Source organism: Eutrema salsugineum, unplaced genomic scaffold, assembly GCF_000478725.1.
Source record: "Eutrema salsugineum unplaced genomic scaffold, Eutsalg1_0 scaffold_6, whole genome shotgun sequence".
NCBI classification, from domain to species: Eukaryota; Viridiplantae; Streptophyta; class Magnoliopsida; order Brassicales; family Brassicaceae; genus Eutrema; species Eutrema salsugineum.
In genome coordinates, this window is record NW_006256547.1 from 14,672,348 (window position 1) to 14,695,327 (window position 22,980).

Sequence of the window (22,980 nt, forward strand, 5' to 3'; positions counted from 1 at the left end):
GTAAACTGGTCGCGGCCTCGGGTCGAGGTTTTTGACCGTTTTAAGTAAACATCGCTCCTCGGTATAATTATACCGAGGTGTTTACACCGTGAACCTCCCCCACAGTTAGATATTTCACCACTTCTCTTCAGATACACGGTCATGATGGAAATAAGTCGAGGAGTTTAGCTGAGGTTGTCAAGCTTTCACTCGGTAAAGGTGACCGCGGTATGAATATACCGAGGGTCGATACCGAGGCTATGAATACTTTCTGACTTAAATCATCAGGCCGTGTCTTTTTCAAACCTTTCTCTCTTCCAGCCTTAAGGCTCACTGTCTAACTCCTGACACACTTAACAAACCCTTCAAAAAGCTTCAAATAAAAAGAAAAAGAAGATGAAAAACGAAATATGTACAAGGATAAGCTTGGGGTGTCTCCCAAGAGCACATTGTTTAACGTCCCTAAGTTTGACTTTTCATACATTTTCAGGCTGATTCCGGTTCAAGAAGAGGGACTGAGGTAGCTCCCTCTCTTGTTTCTGATGCCAAGTAAGGTTTTACCCTCTGACCGTTTACCACAAAGCCTTGTCCATCTTTTTCTTTTAAGGGGTGGGAGACCTCCACTTGGCCACTGGTTTGCGGATGATAAGGGGTGGCCACCTTGTGCTTTACTCCGTGCTTCTTCAAAAGACTTTCAAGAGTCTTGTTGATGAAATGGCTTCCCCCATCACTGATAACTACCCTCGTGACTCCGAACCGTGGGAAAATGATGCTCTTAAAGAGCTTTACCACCACTTTTGAATCGTTGGTCGGAGATGCGACCGCTTCAACCCATTTACTCACATAGTCCACCGCGACAAGGATATACTGATTCCCATACGAGCTTACAAAGGGACCCATGAAGTAAATGCCCCAACAGTCGAAGACCTCTACTTCAAAGATTGGGTTTTGAGGCATTTCATTCCTCTTGGATATGTTACCGTGCCTTTGACAAGCTTCACACCTCGAGACTACATCTTGAGCGTCCTTGAACATAGTCGGCCACCAGAAACCGCTTTGTAGAACCTTGGCAACCGTTTTAAATGCACCTAAGTGTCCACCATACGATGAACCGTGGCATTCTTGTAGCACCGGATGGATCTCCTCTTCGGCCAAGCATCGCCTATAGAGATGGTCCTTGTTAAGCACGTAAAGATACGGCTCATCCCAATGGGATCTCATGACATCTCTAAAGAACTTCTTCCTCTGATAAATATCAAGATCTGGTGGCTCTAAACCGCATGAAAAGTAGTTCACTAGATCCGCGAACCATGGGTGGCTTCTTTCCTTGATCGTGTTGGCTTCCTCCACTTCTAAGTAAGACCTGACTAGCATGAGGGTTTCCTCCGGTAAAGCATCATCAATGGGGACCCGTTCTTCAATCCTCAGCCTTGAGAGATGATCTGCGGCTCCGTTTTCAATGCCCTTCTTATCAAGTATCTCCATGTCAAATTCTTGGAGCAACAAAACCCATCTTAGAAGCCTCGGCTTAGCATCTTTCTTAGACATCAGATACTTAAGGCCGCGTGATCTGTGTAGACTGTGACCTTTGATCCCACAAGATAACTCTTGAATTTATCAAATGCAAACACAATGGCAAGCATTTCTTTCTCGGTGGTGGCATACTTTTCTTGAGCCGAGTCCAAGGTGCGGCTTGCGTAGTAGATAACATGGAGCTTTTTTTCTTTCTTCTGCCCCAAGACAGCTCCCACAGCATAGTCGGATGCATCAGTCATCACTTCGAATGGCAAAGACCAATCAGGAGCTTGTACAATCAGTGCACTGATCAAGGCTTCCTTGATTCTTTTAAATGCTTCTTCACATTCGTCATCAAAGATAAACTCCACTTCTTTACACAATAGCCTAGTTAAGGGTCTAGCTATCTTGGAGAAATCTTTAATAAACCGCCTATAGAACCCTGCGTGGCCAAGGAAGCTTCTTAATCCTTTTACAGAATTTGGAGCTTGTAGGTTCACCATCACCTCGATCTTAGCCTTGTCTACCTCAATGCCTTTCTCTGATACCTTGTGTCCCAAGACAATGCCTTCTTGAACCATGAAATGGCATTTCTCCCAGTTCAAGACAAGCCTATGCTCCTCACATCGCTTAAGAACCTGAGATAGATTAGCAAGACATTCGGAGAAAGAGGAGCCGTATACGGAGAAATCATCCATAAACACCTCAACTTTCTCTTCAATTAGATCAGAGAAAATGTGCATCATACATCTTTGAAAAGTGGCCTGTGCATTACATAAACCGAAAGGCATTCTCCTATAGGCATAAGTGCCATAAGGGCAGGTGAATGTCGTTTTCTCTTGATCTCGGGGGTCTATGGGTATTTGAAAGAACCCCGAGTACCCATCAAGAAAACAAAAATAAGGATGATTAGCTAGCCGTTCAAGCATTTGATCAATGAATCGTAAAGGAAAATGATATTTTCTTGATGCAGAATTCAATTTCCTATAGTCAATGCACATGCGATGGCCGGTTATAGTTCTTTGGGCTATGACTTCATCCTTATCGTTTTTCACCACCGTGATCCCACCTTTCTTGGGCACAACGTGTACAGGAGATACCCACCGAGAGTCAGAGATTAGGTAAATTATCCCTGCCTCAAGGAGTTTTAGTATCTCCTTCTTAACCACCTCTTTAAGGTTGGGGTTAAGGCGACGTTGGTGCTCAATAGAGGACATGGCTTGGTCCTCTAGGTGGATCCTGTGGGTGCATATATCAGGAGAGATCCCTCTAATATCAGCCAATGAATATCCTATGGCTCTCCTGAATTTTCTTATTTCACTAAGCAATGTACGTTCTTCATATTCAAGCAAGCTATCGTTTATGATCACAGGAAAAGTGGAGTTTAGACCCAAGAAAGAATACCTGAGCCCTGTTGGTAGGGGCTTGAGCTCAACAGGGGGTGCATCAGCCTCATTCCAATCGGCATTAAAGCTGCATTGGCCCGGAACAGCTCCCTCGGCCTTTTCTTTGTTCTCGCGCGGTTTACCACCGGCCTCGGCACAGGCTGTCACGGCCATGATATCCCGAGGTGTCTCCTCTGTACACTTGGACCCCTCACTGTCTAAAATGTCGAGGCTGCTCATGTGGAGCTCCAAAAACCTCGCATCAGCTCCAATTTCCCTCGGTTGGTCCAAAAGACGCTTGTACTCCTCGCTTTCCTTGTTCAAGTACCCGTGCTCGCCTTGTTCCCGTGTTAAGACCACTTGTAACGGGTCTTCTGCGTTTAACTCTTCAAGGAGCTCATCAGCTAGCTCCTCCATAACCTCCACATAGAAAACCTGACCTCCAATGGTCGGTTTCTTCATCATTTCCTTCACGTTGAACTTCATAGTCTCGGAACCGATGTGTAGTTCAATCATACCCCTTCTCACATCGATTATGGCTCCAGCGGTTGCCAAGAACGGTCGGCCCAAGATGATGGGGTCTAGTGGTTCCTCGTCCATCTCAAGAACTATGAAGTCTGTGGGGATTTCTATCTCACCGATTCTCAAAGGTAAATCCTCAAGCAAACCCACCGGTAATCGAACCGATCTATCAGCTAATACAAGAGAAATCTTGGCCGGCTTGTAGCTTTTGTATCCCAGTCTCTTGGCCACCGTGTAAGGCATTAAGCTCACAGAAGCTCCTAGATCACATAAGCAATTTGAGAACTTCAAGTGACCTAAAGCACACGGTAAAGTAAAGCTGCCCGGATCGGATAGCTTTCTTGGTATAGATCTTCTTTGTATTATAGCGCTGCACTCATGGCTTAGTATTACCATACCCTAGAGCTCCTTTGTCTTGTTGAGGATCGCGTCTTTTAGAAACTTTCCAAGCTGAGGTATAGCTAAGAAAGCATCTATGATGGGTAAGGTAAGTTGCGTGTTCTCCAAGTGTTTCTCAAAGACCGCCTTGGCTTTGTCTAGGATTTTCTTTTTGAAACGCCCTGGGAATGGTATCTTGGGTTGGTAAGGTGGTGGTGGAACGTAGGGCTTTTCAAGCTCAGTTGTCTTTTCCACCTCTTTCCCTTTGTCTTTAACTGGTTCCTTCTCAAAAACTTCTTCTTTAAGCGCATCATCTGAGGCTGCCTCCCCCTCTAATTGCTCATTGGCCTCAATGAGCTTTGTCTTAGGCATTGGAGCGTGTAGTTCTTTACCACTCCTTAATGTTATGGCGTTCACATACTCCTTGGGGTTTGGCTCCGGCTTACTTGGTAAAGTCGGGCCTCTTGATGATGTAGAGGCTTGGTTTTGCTTAAGCTCTCTGATATCTTGCTGCATTGTTGCGTGCTGGCTCTCAACTCTCTGCTGACCCTGTAGCAGTTGCTGTAGAATCCCACAGACATCGATTCCCATCTGATTCTGACCCGTTCCCTGAATCTGTTGCGGATTACCCATCGGCTGCGGATTGAACCCTGGTGGAAACTTGTGTTGCTTCGATTGGCTGTTGAAGTTGTTACCCTGAGCCGCTTGATTCGGCTGAGTGTAGCCGTGCTGTTGCCCACTGAACTGTTGCTTGGGCTGGAAGTTATTCGGAATGGAGCTTTTTGAACATAGCTTTGTTGTTGTTGTTGAGCAGGGTACACTTGGTTTTGAGGGTTGGCTACATTTGGGTTTCTGTATAAGAGGTTTGGGTTATTGCTGTAGTTGTTAAACCGCTGATACCTCTGCTGATTCCCTATGTAGTTCAGCTCCTCTTGAGTTAGACCATCTTCATTAACATTGTCAAAACTTAGCCCTTGCTCATCAAACTCGCCTACGAAGTGTATTGGCTTTTGAGTCGCCATTAGAACCTTGTCAAGCTTGCTCTGAAGCTCTCTTATATCCTTCTTCATGCGCTGTTCATCACTAGATCCCTCTGAACGGTTTGCTCTATCAAAGTCTTCACCATACGTGTCATTGGACATGGCGAGGTTTTCCACTAGTTCCATTGCCGCATTGATCTCTTTCCCAAGAATATTTCCATTTGAAGCTGTATCGAGTTGGTTTCTGATCTTGGGGAGTGCACCTCGGTATAAAGTACTCAAGAGGGATGCCTCTGAGAAGCCGTGGTGTGGGCATTGGTTGGTATAGCTTCGAAACCGTTCCCAAGCTTCACTAAAGCTCTCGTTGTTGTGTTGCGTAAAACTTGAGATCTGATTCCTGAGCTTAGCCGTGCGTGATGTGGAAAAGAACTTTGATAAGAACGCCAGTTTACACTGCTCCCATGTTTGTATAGAACCCCTCGGGAGGTTCTTTTCCCACTGGTGAGCTTTATCACGGAGGCGTAGCTTGAAGCTATCTTCTGAGACGCCATTGGTCTTGGTTAAGTCGCAGACCCGATCAAACTGATCTAGATGCTCAAGAGGGTCTTCTCCGGCTAGACCGTGAAACTTGGAGTTCTGCACCATGTTGAGCAGGGAAGCTTTAACTTCAAAGTTGTTATTTTGAACCGGTGGTGCTTGAATCCCGGCTCTATATTGGTGTGCATTAGCTCGGTCATTTTCTCCAACAAGGACCGGAGGAGGTTGTCTCTGAGCTGGTGGCGGTGGCGGATGAACATGATGGGCTTGTTGCTCATTTCTATTAGCTTGTTGTTGGTTTTGCTGAGCAAGCCGTTCGTTTCTTTGAGCCTGTTGCTGGTTAACATAGGCTTGTTGTTCATTTCTTCCTGCGTGCGCCTGATTAGCCTGAGCCTGGTGCTCGGCATCTTGAGCCTGTTGCTCGATCCTTTGCTGTTCTGCCATTCCAAGCCTTTCAAAGTGCCGTTCTCTCTCGCGAGCTCGCCTCTCAATCCTGTTGATGTTATTGTCGTATGGTAAAGGCGGTTCTGTGCTACGAGAACTGGTTTTCATGCACCTGAAATCAAAACAAGAACTTGCAAAAGAGTCAGTAAAACAAAAGAAAGTAAAGTCTTGATCTTAAGAACAAATAAGAGACTAATACTCCCACAAGCCGGCAACGGCGCCAATTGATAACTAAGAGTTTTCACTCTTTAAAGAGGTTATCAATACCCTTGTTCTTGTAGTACAAGGGGTTATCAAACCAAACTTGTAGTGGAGACACTAATCTATGTTACTTGCGATCTTAAGTCAAGAGAGAATGATAAGGGTTTTAACTAAACTATCTAACAAGTAAATAAGCATGTAAATGAAACAAGAGATGAGATTTAAACTAAGTAAAGATGCAAATGACAAGCAAATGGTTCGGATGATGATAATATATGATAAAGGCAGAAGCTTTAGACAGGATACTTGACTCGGGTGCTTCCAAGCTAAACCAATGGGTCGATGAATCATTTTATCAAGCGGTTTCATTTAACTTTGAACTCAAGGCATGTTAATCTTCTCATGAAAGTATTAAACATCTAAACTGATCCTCTTTCATACCAAAATCCCTTTTGAGAAGCATGAATCAGTCAGCAATAAGATTCAGTTCAATATGTCATTTAAGAGAACAAACTATCACTCTCGCGATGAAAGACTCTTAAACCCTTAACCGAGTGGTTCAGACATTTCTACAAACACTTTTGATGCGAGATATGTCTCAGATCTGAACCTCAAGTGATGTGCTTGGATCCAGCCTAGAGATCTCGTCGGTTAAAGAATGAAACATGCAAGACTAGACACCTAAACCCATAAATCTATCTTGAAAGCACCCTAATCTACCTATCTAAAGCCGCTTAAACGACTACTCACTGATCATAACGAGCTCACTAAGTCCTTTGCAAGACGTGTAGCTGGTCATGATTAGGAGTTTAATGGTGATAATAAAAGGAGAATAAAGAAAGAACAAGATTCAGACGTAAAAACGAGATATCGGATTAGATTAATCCAGTTTCACAAAAGAGGTAAGTTCTTAAAGCTAAAAACAGATAAGAGATAAGATGATTAGGTTTTTGGTCCTAAAATGTATTTATAGCAAAGGGAAAGTGTCGCGGGTCAGCCCGGAACAAACCGGGTACTGAACGGCTTTCTTGGGTTGATGGGTGAGTGCCACGGTGTGTCGGAGAGTGAAGCCGAGGTCTTCATGTCGAGGGGTGCACGTGAGTCTGGATCCAAATGAAGATCTCGTGAAGAACACGCCAAGAACATGCATGAACCCTAGTCTTTGATCCATCTTCACATGTGTGTTCTTGAGCCATCTCGTTCTTGATTCTGGGTTTGTGACAAGGGACCTCGGCATAAAATGCCGAGGTGCTTGGTGGTCGAGGGGTTCGGGAGAACAGAGTCCGGCATGCACGTCGAGGTCATTACACCGAGGTGTACGTCCAATACTTAGTTGTTTCCAGCCTCATTTCTTACGTGTGCATGTGATAGATAAGACTTTTTAGATCTCAGGGCTATCAATCTCCTTGTCAAAGTAGTACTAAGAGGTGTCAATCCAGACTTGTCAACGAGACACTAGTCTATGTTGTTTGTTTATTTAAGTCAAGATAAAAAGGTGAAGGTTTTACTAAGCTAAATAACAACGATTAAGCATGTAAGTAAAGTAAATGATGAGAATCAAACAAAACAAAGATGCAAATGATAACTAAGCGATTCAGATGATGATAATATGTAATAAAGCAAGAGACTTTAGACGAGATACTTGACTCGGGTGCTCCCAATGTTCAACTAGTGGGTTAATGAATCAAAACATCAAGCGGTTTCATTTAACTTTGAACTCAAGGCATGTTAATCTTCTCATGAAAGTATTAAGCATCTAAATTGATCCTCCTTCATACCAAAAATGTCTTTTGAGAAGCATCGAATCAATCAGCTATAAGAATCAGTTCAAAAATGTCATTTAAGAGAACAAACTATCACTCTCGCGATGAAAGACTCTTAAACCCTTAACCGAGTGGTTCAGACATTTCTACAAACACTTTTGATGCGAGATATGTCTCAGATCTGAACCTTAAGTGATGTGCTTGGATCCAGCCTAGAGATCTCGTCGGTTAAAGAATGAAACATGCAAGACTAGACACCTAAACCCACTAATCTACCTTGAAAGCACCCTAATCTACTCATCTAAAGCCGCTTAAACGACTACTCACTAATCATAACGAGCTCACTGAGTCCTTTGCAAGACGTGTAGCTGGTCATGATGAGGAGTTTAATGTTAGATGATAAAAGAAATAAAGAAAGAACAAGATTTCTCATGCAAAAACGAGATATCAGATTAGAATCATCAAGTTTCACCAAAGAGGCAAGTTCTTAAAGCTAAAAACAGATAAGAGATCAGATCCTTAGGTTTTGGGTCTCAAAATGTATATATAGCAAAGGTAAAGTGTCGCGGGTCAGCCCGGAACAAACCGGGTACTGAACCGCGTTCTTGGGTTGATGGGTGAGTGCCACGGTGTGTCGGAGAGTGAAGCCGAGGTCTTCATGTCGAGGAGTGCACGTGAGTCCAGATCCAAACGAAGATCTCGTGAAGAACTCGTCAAGAACATGCATGAACCCTAGTCTTTGATCCATCTTCACGTGTGTGTTCTTGGGCAGCTTTGTTCTTGATTCTGTCTTCGTGACAATGGACCTCGGCATGAAATGCCGAGGCGCTTGGTAGTCGAGGGGTTTGGGCGAACAGGGTCCGGCATGCACGCCGAGGTCGCTACACCGAGGTGCACGTTCAACACTTAGTTGTTTCCAGCTTCATTTCTTACGTGTGCATGCCTTGATTCCAACGTGCCGACGTGTCAGCACGAGGCCTAGTTCAGAATACTCCCAAAATATGAGCCTTGACTTGGCCGATGTCGAGGTAATGATGCCGAGCCCTGAGAAAACACTTAGCGCGTATCGCAACATATTTGGGCTCGTATTGGCCATGTCGTCTTCCGGAAGCAGTAACTTTCAACCCACGACTCCAAATGTACTGAGACCAGTCCCATAGTCAAGATGACTCAATAAGCTCGAACTTTGATGAAGAAAGCGTCGGAGCTTGGGAAGTAGAAGGCTTCCTGGATTTCACATCTTTGAACCGCATTGGAATCACCGGAAAATAAGCTGTTTGGACCGATGTGAACTCTGGAGACTTTATCTTTCAAACCACTCGTCCGAATTGAGCGACCCCAACTGTTCTGAAAAGGTCTTTCACAGATCTCAAACTTTGATGAAGACCGGGCTGGTTCGGTCCGGAAAGGTTCCGTCCGCCGTGATCTTTGTGCTCCGCCGTTCGGTTCTCGGATGCGCGTAATGTTGGTGCACTTTCCGGAAGCTGTATCTTTCTCCCCACGGGTCCGAATTGGATGATTCCAACTGTTCTGGGATCTTTGTTTGATTATCTCCAACTTTGCTGAAGACCCCGCCAACTGGTTCGGACCGGAAGGTTCCCCGGATTGCAGATCTTTGAGACGCGCGGACAAGGACAGATTTTGGTCGAGAAAAGCTTCCCGCGGTAAGGAAAATGACCGAGGGCTGTGTACCGCGGTAAGCTTTTTGGTCGTAAAAATTCCTTCGCCTCGGACAAAACTCATCCCGCGGTATTTACGCCTGATCTTCGACCCAGGCTGACTTTGGTCGATCGGTACGGATTTTGGTCGGTGCTGAGCGATCGGTAAGCTTTTTGGTCGAGGTTGAACGATCGGTAAGGATTTTGGCCGGTAATGAGCGATCGGTAAGGATTTTGACCAAGGTTTCTGTCCGTCCGGTACGCGATTTGGCCGAGAAATTCCTCCAAGCGGTTTTCACCATTTTTGACCCTTTTCTTCACCGTCTTCTTCTCTGCTCCTCTTCTCAGGCTCCAAATGACTCCCAAAGCACCTGATAAAGACTTCAAAACATGCAAAACTCTTTGGGACCTAATGCAAGCCCTAAATCCTATTTTCATGCCTAGAGACTCAATTTACATGGGAAAACACAAGATGAGGACTCTAAAATGCACTCTAAATGATGTAAAATATAGACATATCAACTCCCCCACACTTGTCCTTTGCTTGTCCTCAAGCGAAGAGAACAAATGAGAGAAAGAGGTTGTAATGCAGATGGAGCTCATATTTCCTTTTTAGAAAGAAGTGATCACAAAGAGAACTCGGATTCATGCTCAAATATGCAATGCAAAGCCATACTCAGATATTTCACAATTAAAGCACAGAATCTCCACAAGTCATTATCACACTCAACTCTTTCACATTCATTAAGCTAGTAACCGGTGAATCAGATGATGCAATGTTCAAATAGGCTGGCTTGGCTAGGGTAAGGTCATGAGATAAAAGTGATCTCATCAATATTCAAGCGGGTGCAATGCAACAGTGGGATCTCTCAATGAACGACCAAACTTTGGCAGAATGCTAAAGGTAAAAAGCAACCGATGCATACAAGGGCAAGACTCATCACACCCCACGCTCCACTCAAAGCTTTTCTCACTTGCTCACCCTCTCAAGATCCTCACTCTCTCAATTGCTTTCTTTTCACCAGGGGACTAACTTTTGTTTTGATTTCCAAGTCTTGGTGTTTACCTATTCACACAGCTCTTTTCTTTTACAGCGATTAGCCTCTTTTCTTTTCTTTTTAGAACACTTGAGCCCCTTTTTTTTTTTTTTTTTTTGGCTTCTTTTCATTTCAGAGACTATACTTTACTTTTTAGAACAACAGAGCTTATCTTTTCCAATTCAAGACTCGATTCTTTTTCTTTCATTCCCCTAGCTATCTCCACACTCTCTTTTCCACTCAGCTCACCTTTTTCCACTCACCAATAGATCTTTTCCTCCACACTTATTTCTCGCCAATACTCTTAGTTCCTTGATGTTGGAACATAGCACTCAATGAGACATGCCCTTGTCGCTCTAAACCTAACACTTTCTGCTAAGTTCAGTCCAAGGTGGCCTTACAATTCACACACAAACATTGGCTCGAAAAGAAAGTTGGGTTCAAGGTGAGGGAACTGATCCATGATGCGGATTCAGCTGCTTGAGCTAAGGAAAGAGGGTGGTGAAAACAATGATTCTAGCTCAAGTATGTATATCGGTATCCACAAGCCAATTTAAGCAATGCATCAAAAGATATTTACAATTCAAGTTCAGGGTTATCACTTAGCTAGAGTTGAGTGTAATTCAGACTTGCTTCTCAGATTCAAATCGTTTCAAGCTTTACAAGCACAGAATGAGTTTCACAAGCATATTTAGTTCAAGTTCTCAAGTGATTTACTCTCTAGGAAAAAAAATCTATCATTGCTCCTTGCACTGATGCAATCTTACATGATGCAACCTAGACTCGATCTTAAAATGCGAGATGCAACTAGAATGATGCGGTTTTACCATATGTACAAAGCTAGATGAGACTCAAGAATGCAAAAGTCAAATAAGAACAAAGAAAACAAGATCAGAAAACACAAAGCTCCTCCCCCACACTTGAATAACACAGTCCCGTGTGTTATAAAAGCGTGTGAGAGAAGTATAAAGACAAACTAAACGAATGCAGGATGATATACACAAGATGCATATGTACAAGAGTTTGAAGTCGATACCTTAGTCGGAGAGGTCTGATCCCAAGTAGTACGAGGGATTTGATGTTGAGCAGGAGGGTGTGGACTGACGTGGTGGGCAGCTATCCGAGGGTTCAGGTAAGAATGCCAAGGCAGGGTCGATCCAATCCTCTTTGCCTGGTGGAAACTCCGGGTTCCTTGCGTTTGAGCTTTCCCCAACCTCCTCTTGTGTAACTGGTGCGGTTGAGGTACCCGAGTTCTTGTCCGGAGAAGATGGCCGTGTGAGCTGCTTGACCTTCTTCTTCAGGTGCCTTACACAGTCCACCAGGGCATGAATGGTCTTGTCTTGCCACTTACACCACTTTTGGAGAGTGTTCACTCGCAAATACAGCTTCTTGGTGTGATATTCAGGCTCACCCCACACGTATGGATCAAAATGATATCGGCCTGCTCCCATCCTTCTCTCAGCGTGCCGTTCTTCTTCATTCTCACCTCCGGCCGGGCCGTTCTCGTTCTGAGGCTTGTTAGGTATGGCTTTGGTGCACTTGCGCATTGGTGGGCCGAGAGATGGGTTGTACAACTGATCCTTGAGGACATAGAAGGAGACGTTACACTGCTTATCAAACATGGTGAGGCCTCGGTTAGGCAGTAGAACTTGTGTACCGTCCCTGTGCATCAGTGTGAAGTTGTAAACCCATCTATCCCCTGACTTGCCTCCAAAGAAACCACTTTTACTTAGGTATTGCTCATTAATGAGACTCAGCCTCGATGGTGAATCAGGGAATATGAACCCTTGAGCTCTCAAGATTTTAGTGACAATCCAACCGTTCTGAAGCCTCCTTGCTCCCTTCTTCTTTCGGTCACACCACACATTGTGTCTATAGGTGAGCATTTGAATCGCAAAGAACGCTCCTAAAGACGGTACATGCATTGGCCCTTGGAACTCCTTTTTGTTCTTCATTTGAGTGATGAGCGGCTTAAGTCCAAGTCCCAACAGTTCAAGCTCTGCCGTGTGAATGACACCAGGGTTGTATGTAGAGAAGAACGTAGAGGCCAGGACCCGGTTGGTGTATCTGATCGCAGGGTTCCTGATGCAGCTTGTCTTGCTCTTGCCTCCGAAAGATATCGTTTCCCACAACGCGGCCAACTCATCACGAGGGTACACAAACTTGTCAAGCGAGCTTCCATTCCTTTCAAATCCAAATATCTCATCAAGCTCCTTGAAACTGACCTTGTAGTGCACGCCTTCTATGTCAAACTCAATGTGTCTGAACCCTTTGCCATGTAGACGCTTGGGATCTCTCTTGGGGTAGATGACAACCTCCAAAGTGGCAAGAAACTGTTGTGTGATCCCCTCGTAAGCAACATCGCTCATCATGAAGAACTCGGCCAAGCCCATGTTTTGAAAGATGAGTGTAACATCATCGAGTATCTCAAGCTTCCTCAACAGCTCCATATCAGGGAACCGACCTTGAGCTACTCTTATAGAGTTAAAGTGGTCCAAGTACTCCTCAGTAGTCGGGAAATGTTCCTCCTCGGGCTCGGGCTTTGGTTCCTTCTTGGCCTTCTTGCCACAATCGGGTTCATGAGGGACTATGGCTCTCAGCTCGTCTCCATCGTTCTCAGTGGCTGCCTGCTTCCCATTCTTTTTTGGTTCAAGGGTTGGAACCAGAGTGAGCTCGGCGTTTCTTGCTCGCTTGGCGGCTGGCTCACCATCGGATCTCACGGAGGGTTTCTTGCTTGTTCCACCATTGCGTGCCACGGCCATGGCTTTCCCTTTTGTACTTCTCCTCTGGACCTCGTTTTTGTTCGTCTCATGAGTGGGAACAGCTCGGTCGCTGGTCATCTGCAAGGCAGATCCTCAAAGAGACCGTTAGAATCATGTACATCAACAAGCACATGTCTCTAAAGATAGCAAGAACAGAGCTTTTTCTCTAACAAGACCAGGGTTATAGCTTTTTCCAAACATCAAAGGAAGTAAGAACAAGCCAGAACAAGCAAAGAAAGACACGATATCTAGACAGTTCAGCTCAACATCTCAAAGCATCATTAAGACCGATTCAAAGCGCATTTTCTCAAGAATTTTAAAAACTCAAGAACAAGTGATTTTCAGGGCAAAGACCGGTTTTTCTTATGTTATCTATCTTGATTGAATTTTTAAAATTGTTCCCAAAGGCCGACATGCTCTAAAAGAATCGATTCCACATTTCACAAACAATAAAGCTCGCAAAGAATGAAGGAAAAAGATGAGTTCTTTAAGATGCAAATACCTTTGGAAATCCAAGATTCAAGCTTAGTGGAATGCTTATGATGAATATACAACACCCTAACGAGTCTAGAACGCTTGGAATCACAAGAAATGGATGAGAAATGAGAGAGATGTGCTCGTGAAATGCAGAGAAAAGAGAGAAGAAGGCGAACTCTCGGTTTTGGCTCGGGATGGAGGCTGGTATGGGCGGTGTCGCTCTTTCCAGCTGGCGTTTGGACTGTAGTGGGACTGGTCCCCCCTTATCCTCCAGCTGCGACCGTTGACCCGCGCCAAAACAGCTTTGACCGGTCGTTTAAATTCAAATTACCGCGCAAAGCTTCCAAATGGCGCGACTTGGGAATGACGTGAGCCGTACGGACTAGAGTGGTTTTTCTCGTGTTCTCTTGAGCGGCCTCGACTTGTTCTACCCCGAGGGCACCAAGCCGAGTGGGCTAAGCTCAAGTTAACAAGAATTTCCCCGCGGCCTTCAAATCTTTTCCTTAGTCCGCGCAAACCTTCTTCTTTGACTCAAGTGTCCTAAGTGTTTATGTTTTTGATCATTCTTGAAACTGGGCACCTCGGTATGCTCCACCACGAGGGTATCATGCCGGTCACTTGTTTTAACAAAGAATCACTTGGTGCAGGGGGTTTAAACGGTCCGGCCCTGGTGTAAACTGGTCGCGGTCTCAAATTGAGGTTTTAGACCGTTTTAAGTGAACTTTGCCCCTCAGTATAGTTATACCGAGGTGTTTACACCGTGGCTCTCCCCCACACTTAGTCATTTCACTATGACACTTCTCGGACACGGCTATGATGAAATCGAGTCGAGGAGTCTAGCCGAGGTTCTTCAGGCTTTACTCGGTAAAAGGTGACCGCGGTATGTATATACCAAGGGTCGATACCGAGGCTACGTACACTCTAGGACTTAATTCATCAGGCCGTGTCATTTTCAAGCTTTTTCTTACTCTCATCATCAAGATTCACCATCTAACTCCTGAAGCACTTAACAAACCCTTCAAAAAGCTTCAAGTAAAAAGAAAAAGAAGATGAAAAGCGAAATATGTACAAGGATAAGCTTGGGGTGTCTCCCAAGAGCACTTTGTTTAACGTCACTAAGTTTGACTTTTCATACCTTTTCAGGCTGATTCTGGTTCAAGAAGAAGAACTGAGGTAGCTCCCTCTCTTGTTTCTGATGCCAGGTAGTGCTTTACCCTCTGACCGTTTACCACAAAGCCTTGTCCATCTTTTCCTTTTAGAACAACCGCTCCATAAGGCCTTACTTCAAGAATTTTGAATGGACCGGACCATCTGGATCTCAACTTCCCAGGGAATAGCTTGAGTTTCGAGTTAAACAGCAGAACTTGGTCTCCTTCTTTGAACTCTCTCTTGTGTATCTTCTTGTCATGAAGCGCCTTGGTCCTTTCCTTGTAGATCTTAGAGCTCTCAAAAGCATCTAACCTGATTTCCTCAAGCTCATGAAGCTGTAAAACCCTCTTCTCTTGTGCATTCTTGATGTCAAAGTTCAGAAGTTTCACTGCCCACAATGCTTTGTATTCCAACTCGACCGGTAGATGACAGCTTTTCCCATAGAGCAAGTTAAACGGTAAGGTTCCAATGGGGGTCTTGTACGCGGTTCTATAAGCCCACAAAGCATCATCAAGTTTCTTGCTCCAATCCTTCCTAGATGAGCTCACAGTTCTTTCTAAAATAGCCTTTATCTGTCGGTTAGAGACCTCCACTTGACCACTAGTCTGCGGATGATAAGGTGTGGCCACCTTGTGCTTTACCCCATGCTTCCTTAAAAGACTCTCAAGAGTCTTATTGATAAAGTGGCTTCCCCCATCACTGATTACTACTCTTGGAACTCCAAACCGTGGGAAAATGATACTTTTGAAAAGCTTTACCACCACTTTTGAATCGTTGGTTGGGGATGCAACAGCCTCGACCCACTTACTCACATAATCCACCGCGACAAGGATGTACTGATTTCCGCATGAACTCACAAAGGGGCCCATGAAGTCAATGCCCCAACAGTCGAAGACCTCGACCTCAAAGATTGGGTTTTGGGGCATCTCATTCCTCTTGGATATGTTACCGTGCCTTTGACAAGCCTCGCATCTCGATACCACATCTTGAGCGTCCTTGAACATAGTCGGCCACCAGAAGCCGCTTTGCAAAACCTTGGCAACCGTCTTGAATGCACCTAAGTGACCACCGTACGCTGAGCCGTGGCATTCTTGTAGCACCGGATGGATCTCTTCTTCGGCCAAGCATCGCCTATAGAGATGGTCCTTGTTAAGCACGTAAAGATACGGCTCATCCCAATGATATCTCATCACATCTCTAAAGAACTTTTTCCTCTGATAGGCATCAAGATCCGGTGGCTCTAAACCGCAAGACAGGTAGTTCACAAGATCCGCGAACCATGGGAGGCTTCTTTCCTTGATCGTGTTGGCCTCTTCCACCTCTAAGTAAGACCGTACCAGCATGAGATGTTCCTCAGGTAAAGCATCGTCTATGGGGACCTTTTCTTCAATCCTCAGCCTTGAGAGATGATCTGCGGCCCCGTTTTCAATGCCCTTCTTGTCAAGTATTTCCATGTCGAATTCTTGGAGCAATAGGACCCATCTCAAAAGCCTCGGCTTAGCGTCCTTCTTAGACATCAAGTACCTCAAGGCCGCGTGATCTGTGTAAACCGTGACCTTTGATCCCACTAGATAACTCCTGAATTTGTCAAATGCAAACACAATGGCAAGCATTTCCTTCTCGGTGGTTGCATACTTTTCTTGAGCTGAGTCCAAGGTGCGGCTGGCATAGTAAATCACATGGAGTTTCTTATCTTTCTTCTGCCCCAAGACAGCTCCTACGGCATATTCAGATGCATCAGTCATCACTTCGAATGGTAAAGACCAATCGGGAGCTTGTACAATTGGTGCACTGATCAAAGCCTCCTTGATCCTCTTAAACGCTTCCTCACACTCTTCATCAAAGATGAACTCCACCTCTTTGCACAATAGCCTAGTTAAAGGCCTAGCTATCTTGGAGAAATCCTTAATGAACCGCCTATAGAACCCAGCGTGCCCAAGAAAGCTTCTTATCCCTTTTACAGAATTCGGAGCTTGTAGGTTCACCATCACCTCGATTTTGGCCTTGTCCACCTCAATTCCCTTCTCTGATACCTTGTGCCCCAAGACAATGCCTTCTTGTACCATGAAATGACACTTCTCCCAGTTCAATACAAGTCTATGCTCCTCACATCTCTTTAGAACCTGAGAAAGATTAGCAAGACATTCGAAGAAAGAGGAGCCGTATACGGAGAAATCATCCATAAACACCTCGACTTTCTCTTCAATTAGATCAGAGAAAATGTGCATCATACATCTTTGAAAAGTGGCTGGTGCATTACACAAACCGAAAGGCATTCTCCTATAAGTATAAGTGCCATAAGGGCAAGTGAATGTCGTTTTCTCTTGATCTCTTGGATCTATTGGTATTTGGAAGAATCCAGAGTATCCATCGAGAAAACAGAAATAAGGATGATTGGCTAACCGTTCAAGCATTTGATCAATGAATGGTAAAGGGAAATGATCTTTTCTTGATGCAGAATTCAATTTCCTATAGTCAATGCACATGCGATGGCCGGTTATAGTTCTTTGGGCTATGGGTTCATCCTTATCATTTTTTACCACCGTGATACCACCTTTCTTGGGCACAACGTGCACAGGAGATACCCACCGAGAGTCAGAGATTGGATATATGATCCCTGCCTCAAGGAGCTTTAGTATCTCCTTCTTAACCACCTCTTTGAGGTTCGGGTTAAGGCGACGTTGATGCTCAATAGAGGACATGGCTTGGTCCTCCAGGTGGATCCGATGAGTGCATATATCAGGAGAGATTCCTCTTATGTCGGCCAAGGAATACCCTATTGCTCTCCTGAATTTCTTGATTTCATTAAGCAATGCACGTTCTTCATGTTCAAGCAAACTATCGTTTATGATCACAGGGAAAGTGGAGTTCAAGCCTAAGAACGCATACCTGAGCCCTGTTGGTAGAGGCTTGAGCTCAACAGGGGGAGCGTCTGCCTCATTCCAATCGGTATCAAAGCTACATTGGCCCGGAACAGCTTCCTCGGCCTTTTCCTTGTTCTCGCGCGGATTACCATCGGCCTCGATATGAGTTGCCACGGCCATGATATCCCGAGGTGTCTCCTCTGTTCCCATGGACTCCCCGCTGTCTAAGATGTCGAGGCCACTCTTCCTGAGCTCCAAAAATCTAGCCTCAGCTCCAAGTTCCTTCGGTTGGTCCAAAAGTTGCTTGTACACCTCGCTTTCCTCGTTCAAGTACCCGTGCTCGCTTTGTTCACGTGTAAGGACCACTTGTAACGGATCCTCTGCGTTCAACTCTTCCAGGAGCTCATCAGCTAGCTCCTCCATCACTTCCACATAGAAAACCTGACCTCCAATGGTCGGTTTCTTCATCATCTCTTTCACATTGAACTTCATATTCTCGGAACCGATGTGTAGTTCAATCATTCCTCCTCTCACATCTATAATGGCTCCTGCGGTCGCTAGGAACGGTCGGCCCAAGATGATAGGGTCCAATGGTTCCTCGTCCATCTCAAGAACTATGAAGTCCGTGGGGATTTCTATCTCACCGATCCTTAAAGGCAAATCCTCAAGCAAACCCACCGGTAAGCGAACCGATCTATCAGCTAGTATAAGAGAGATCTTGGCCGGCTTGTAACTCTTGTATCCCAATCTCTTCGCCACCGTGTATGGCATTAGGCTCACAGAAGCTCCTAGATCACACAAGCAGTTTGAGAACTTCAAGTGACCTAAAGCACACGGTAAGGTAAAGCTGCCCGGATCGGATAGCTTCCTTGGTATAGACCTCCTTTGTATTATGGCGCTGCATTCATGGCTCAGTATTACCATACCCTGGAGCTCCTTTGTCTTGTTGAGGATTGCATCCTTTAGAAACTTCCCAAGCTGTGGTATAGCTAAGAAAGCATCTATAATGGGTAAGGTGAGTTGCGTGTTCTCCAAGTGTTTCTCAAAGACCGCTTTGGCTTTGTCTAAGATTTTCTTTTTGAAACGCCCTGGGAACGGTATCTTGGGTTGGTAAGGTGGTGGTGGAACGTATGGCTTTTCAAGCTCAGTTGTCTTTTCCACCTCTTTTCCTTTGTCCTTGATCGGTTCTTTCTCAAAATCCGCTTCTTTACACGCATCACCTGAGGCTGCCTCCCCCTCTAATTGCTCATTGGCCTCAATGAGCTTAGTCTTAGGCTTCGGAGCTTGTAGTTCCTTGCCACTCAATGTAATGGCGTTCACGTACTCCTTGGGATTGGGCTCCGGTTTACCTGGTAAAGCCGGGCCTCGGGATGATGTAGAGGCTTGATTCTGCTTAAGCTCTCTGATATCTTGCTGCATTGTCGCGTGCTGGCTCTCAACTCTCTGCTGACCCTGTAACAGTTGCTGTAAGATCCCACAGACATCGTTTCCCATATGATTCTGATCCGTTCCCTGATTCTGTTGCTGATTACCCATCGGCTGCGGATTGAACCCTGGTGGAAACTTGTGATGTTGCGGTTGGCTGGTGAAGTTGTTACCCTGAGCCGCTTGATTCTGATGAGTGTAGCCGTGCTGTTGCCCACTGAACTGTTGTTTGGGCTGGAAGGTATTCTGAAAAGGAGCTTTTGGAGCATAGCTTTGTTGTTGTTGCTGAGCAGGGTACACTTGGTCTTGAGGGTTAGCTACATTCGGGTTTCTGTATGAGAGGTTTGGGTTACTGTTGTAGTTGTTAAACCGCTGATACCTCTGCTGATTCCCTATGTAGTTCAGCTCCTCTTGAGTTAGACCATCTTCATTAACATTGTCAAAACTTGGCCCTTGCTCATCAAACTCGCCTACAAAGTGTATTGGCTTTTGAGTCGCCATCAGAACCTTGTCAAGCTTGCTCTGAAGCTCTCTTATATCTTTTTTCATACGCTGTTCTTCATTGGAGCCCTCTGTACGGTTTACTCTATCAAAGTCTTCGCCATAAGTATCATTAGACATGGCTAGGTTCTCGACTAGTTCCATTGCCGCATTGATTTCTTTCCCAAGAAAATTTCCATTTGAAGCTGTATCGAGTTGGTTTCTGATCTTGGGGAGTACTCAAGAGGGATGCCTCTGAGAAGCCGTGGTGGGGGCATTGGTTAGTGTAGCTTCTAAACCGTTCCCAAGCTTCACTAAAGCTCTCGTTGTTGTGCTGCGTGAAGCTTGAGATCTGGTTTCTGAGCTTAGCCGTGCGTGATGTGGAAAAGAACTTTGATAAGAACGCCAGTTTACACTGCTCCCAGGTTTGTATAGAACCCCTCGGGAGGTTCTTTTCCCACTGGTGAGCTTTATCACCGAGGCTGAATGGGAACAAGCGTAGCTTGAAGCTATCTTCCGAGACACCATTGATCTTAGTTAGGTCGCAAACCCGATCAAACTGATCTAGATGCTTAAGGGGGTCTTCTCCGGCTAGACCGTGGAACTTGGAGTTCTGCACCATATTGAGCAGGGAAGCTTTAACCTCAAAGTTGTTGTTTTGAACCGGTGGAGCTTGAATCCCAGCTCGGTATTGGTGCGCATTAGCTCGGTCGTTCTCTCCAACAAAGACCGGAGGAGGTTGTCTCTGAGCTTGTGGCGGTGGCGGATGAACATGGTGGGCTTGTTGCTCGTTCCTATTAGCTTGTTGTTGGTTTTGCTGAGCAAGCCTCTCGTTCCTTTGAGCCTGTTGTTGGTTAACATAGGCTTGTTGTTCATTCCTGCCTGCCTGCGCCTGATTAGCATGAGCCTGGTGTTCGGCTTCTTGAGCCTGTTGCTCGATCCTTTGCTGTTCTGCCATTCCAAGTCGTTCAAAATGCCGTTCCCTCTCGAGAGCTCGCCTCTCAATCCGGTTGATGTTGTCGTCGTACGGTAAAGGCGGTTCTGTGCTCCGAGACCTGGTTTTCATGCACCTGAAAGCAACACAAGAACATGCAAAGAAGTTAGTAAAACAAAGAAAGTTAAAATCTTGAGCTCAAGAACAAACAAAAGACTAATGATCCGACAAGTTGGCAACGGCGCCAATTGATAGATAAGACTTTTTAGATCTCAGGGCTATCAATCCCCTTGTCAAAGTAGTACTAAGAGGTGTCAATCCAGACTTGTCAACGAGACACTAGTCTATGTTGTTTGTTTATTTAAGTCAAGATAAAAAGGTGAAGGTTTTACTAAGCTAAATAACAACGATTAAGCATGTAAGTAAAGTAAATGATGAGAATCAAACAAAACAAAGATGCAAATGATAACTAAGCGATTCAGATGATGATAATATGTAATAAAGCAAGAGTCTTTAGACGAGATACTTGACTCGGGTGCTCCCAATGTTCAACTAGTGGGTTAATGAATCAAAACATCAAGCGGTTTCATTTAACTTTGAACTCAAGGCATGTTAATCTTCTCATGAAAGTATTAAGCATCTAAATTGATCCTCCTTCATACCAAAAATGTCTTTTGAGAAGCATCGAATCAATCAGCAATAAGAATCAGTTCAAAAATGTCATTTAAGAGAACAAACTATCACTCTCGCGATGAAAGACTCTTAAACCCTTAACCGAGTGGTTCAGACATTTCTACAAACACTTTTGATGCGAGATATGTCTCAGATCTGAACCTCAAGTGATGTGCTTGGATCCAGCCTAGAGATCTCGTCGGTTAAAGAATGAAACATGCAAGACTAGACACCTAAACCCACTAATCTACCTTGAAAGCACCCTAATCTACTCATCTAAAGCCGCTTAAACGACTACTCACTAATCATAACGAGCTCACTGAGTCCTTTGCAAGACCTGTAGCTGGTCATGATGAGGAGTTTAATGTTAGATGATAAAAGAAATAAAGAAAGAACAAGATTTCTCATGCAAAAACGAGATATCAGATTAGAATCATCAAGTTTCACCAAAGAGGCAAGTTCTTAAAGCTAAAAACAGATAAGAGATAAGATCCTTAGGTTTTTAGTCTCAAAATGTATATATAGCAAAGGTAAAGTGTCGCGGGTCAGCCCGGAACAAACCGGGTACTGAACCGCGTTCTTGGGTTGATGGGTGAGTGCCACGGTGTGTCGGAGAGTGAAGCCGAGGTCTTCATGTCGAGGAGTGCACGTGAGTCCAGATCCAAACGAAGATCTCGTGAAGAACTCGTCAAGAACATGCATGAACCCTAGTCTTTGATCCATCTTCACGTGTGTGTTCTTGGGCAGCTTTGTTCTTGATTCTGTCTTCGTGACAATGGACCTCGGCATGAAATGCCGAGGCGCTTGGTAGTCGAGGGGTTTGGGCGAACAGGGTCCGGCATGCACGCCGAGGTCGCTACACCGAGGTGCACGTTCAACACTTAGTTGTTTCCAGCTTCATTTCTTACGTGTGCATGCCTTGATTCCAACGTGCCGACGTGTCAGCACGAGGCCTAGTTCAGAATACTCCCAAAATATGAGCCTTGACTTGGCCGATGTCGAGGTAATGATGCCGAGCCCTGAGAAAACACTTAGCGCGTATAGCAACATATTTGGGCTCGTATTGACCATGTCGCCTTCCGGAAGCAGTAACTTTCAACCCACGACTCCAAATGTACTGAGACCAGTCCCATAGTCAAGATGACTCAATAAGCTCGAACTTTGATGAAGAAAGCGTCGGAGCTTGGGAAGTAGAAGGCTTCCTGGATTTCACATCTTTGAACCGCATTGGAATCACCGGAAAATAAGCTGTTCGGACCGATGTGAACTCTGGAGACTTTATCTTTCAAACCACTCGTCCGAATTGAGCGACCCCAACTGTTCTAAAAAGGTATTTCACAGATCTCAAACTTTGATGAAGACCGGGCAAGCTGGTTCGGTCCGGAAAGGTTCCGTCCGCCGTGATCTTTGTGCTCCGCCGTTCGGTTCTCGGATGCGCGTAATGTTGGTGCACCTTCCGGAAGCTGTATCTTTCTCCCCACGGGTCTGAATTGGATGATTCCAACTGTTCTGGGATCTTTGTTTGATTATCTCCAACTTTGCTGAAGACCCCGCCAACTGGTTCGGACCGGAAGGTTCCCCGGATTGCAGATCTTTGAGACGCGCGGACAAGGACAGATTTTGGTCGAGAAAAGCTTCCCGCGGTAAGGAAAATGACCGAGGGCTGTGTACCGCGGTAAGCTTTTTGGTCGTAAAAATTCTTTCGCCTCGGACAAAACTCATCCCGCGGTATTTACGCCTGATCTTCGACCCAGGCTGACTTTGGTCGATCGGTACGGATTTTGGTCGGTGCTGAGCGATCTAATATCGAAAGGAGGT

The 22,980-nt window shown here is 45.1% G+C and overlaps 2 non-coding genes across 2 annotated transcripts; both read left to right on the top strand.

Annotated features, from left to right (window-relative positions):
* Positions 1–5,057: 5,057 nt before the first annotated feature.
* LOC112083795 lies at positions 5,058–5,164 on the top strand. Its single transcript, XR_002897923.1, has one exon. It is a non-coding gene; the product is annotated as a small nucleolar RNA R71 (small nucleolar RNA).
* A 14,652-nt stretch (positions 5,165–19,816) lies between these two features.
* Positions 19,817–19,923, top strand: LOC112083771. Its single transcript, XR_002897899.1, has one exon. It is a non-coding gene; the product is annotated as a small nucleolar RNA R71 (small nucleolar RNA).
* The last annotated feature ends 3,057 nt before the right edge of the window (positions 19,924–22,980 follow it).